Raw genomic sequence first — 2,295 nt, forward strand, 5'->3', positions numbered from 1 at the left:
AAAAGTAACCCCAGGGGCACCTGGGTGGCTCAGTGGTTGAGCATCTGCCTTTGACTCAGGACCCCTGGGGTCCTGGGATGGAGTCCTGTATCGTAGGGCTCCCTCTGAGGAGCCTGCTTCTCCCTCTGCCTATGTCTCTGCCTCTCTCTCTATGTCTCTCATGAATAAATAAATACATAAATCTTTAAAAATAAAATAAAATAAAAGTAACCCCAGAAATAGAATAAAATGAAAATACTATTTTTAAAAAAAGAGTATAATATACTGAAAAACAGTCTGTGCTCAGAAAATAATTTCCCACTGTAAAAATAAATGAAAACTATCCAAATGAGAACAAAGAGGCTATTTTTAAAAAATTTTTTTAAGAGATTTTTTATTTATTTGAGAGAGAGAGAGAGAGAGGGAGGGAGAGAGATCATGAATAGGGGGGAAAGGCAGAGGGAGAAACAGACTCCCCGGTGAGTAGGGAGCCTGATGCAGGACTTGATCCCATGTCCCAGGATCATGACCTAAACTGATGGCTGATGCCCAACCGACTGAAGCACCCAGCCACCCTCAAACAGGGGCTATTTATTAACAGTTTGCTATAGTAAGGAAGTCAGCACTTACCACTGTAGCAGAAACTCAGAGGAAAATGGGAGTGGAAGACCTTTGTCATGGGGGGAAAAAAAGAAGCATCAGGTGTGCTCTGATGGGAGGCTGTTGCCATGGGGAAGCTGGAGGCAGGCTAAATGGAAGCAGGACATCTTATGTGATGGGGTTGGGGAGTATATTTGGCTTTCTGTGGTTAATCCTAAATCATACGTGGGGGCAAAAATAGGGAAGCTGGCAGTCATTAACCAAGTCCCGATTGTTTTGAGCTATTTGTTTGCTAAGTTGTAGTTTGGCTTCCTGGATTTGGTGCAGCAGAAGTCGTGGAATCAGAGTTCTGTTGTCATATACAATCTGGTCATTGTCCACTTGTCTGTTCAGTCTCTATCACTAAGTGATGAGACCTAAACTCTTCTTCTGGCACTCAATACATTTTATGTGCCTATCATATGCCAGCACCACAGTGATTAACACAGAAATGGTATTAGCATTCATAAAATCTAGGAGAACACGTAAGAGAGCAACCTAGATTGAATTTGAGGATTAGGGAAGGTATACCAGAGGAAGTAAATTCCAACTCAAAGTTTTAACAAGAATAGGAATTAGCTAGATGAGGTGGATGTGGGAGGAGGATGAGGAAGAAAGGGGAAGAGGGTTCTAAGTGGTAGGGAAGAAGACAAAAGATATTACATACTTCCTATTAAAATACTTCTGATATAATTTGATTTGGAATTTAGCCATGTTCTTTATTTTAATGTGCTGGTTAATAAACAAGCCAGAGTAGTTTCTCTGTTTCTATATTGCAAACTCTGCATTCAAGGAACAATCAAACCAACAAATCCTCTTTTGTCATGTGCCTTATTCCAAGCCCTCATCCTTAATTTTCTTTGTTTGGCAAAGGCTATAAGGCTATTCATTAGATATTCTTGCTGTTGTGAAAGTTTTGATTGAATTGGCTTTGATGCTTCTTCCTGTTGGAAATGCAGTATTTCATTCTTTTTTTTTTTAATTCATTAAAAAAATTCATTCACCAGTAACCAACCAGATAGAGATCAGACCATCTTCCTTCACCCTTATTTCCAACAGATCTCTGATATTTCTTAGAGAATCTTGAAACAATAATCAGTAGAGGTACAATTTGTGCTAGGAGACACATATTGTGTGCATTTTCATAGCTTAACTCAATTCTGAAAAAAGTTGTGATGGTTTATTTTATGTGTCACCTTGGGCTAGAGCATGAGATACCCAGATATTCATTCAAACATCATTCTGAGTGTTTCTGTGAGGGTGTTTCTGGATGAGAGCAACAATTATATTGGTAGGGATGCCTGGGTAGCTCAGCTGGATAAGCATCTGCCTTCAGCTCAGGTCATGATCCCAGGGTCCTGGGATCGAGGCCCACATTGGAGTCTCTGCACAGTCGCAAGCCTGCTTCTTCCTTTTGCTCTACTTGCTGCTCCACCTGCTTATTCTCTCTCTCTCTCTCAATGTCTGTCAAATAAATAAATAAATAAACAAACAAATAAATAAATAAAGTTTTAAAAATTTTATATTGGTAGATTGAGTAAAGCAGATTGCCCTTCATAATGTGGGTGGGCCTCATCCAATTAGTTGAAGGCCTGAATAGACCAAAAGGCTGACTGTTCCCCAAGTAAGAGAATTCTCCTGCTTGATGGCTTTCATACTGGAACACTGGATCTTCCT

This window comes from Vulpes lagopus, chromosome 11, assembly GCF_018345385.1.
Source record: "Vulpes lagopus strain Blue_001 chromosome 11, ASM1834538v1, whole genome shotgun sequence".
NCBI lineage: Eukaryota > Metazoa > Chordata > Mammalia > Carnivora > Canidae > Vulpes > Vulpes lagopus.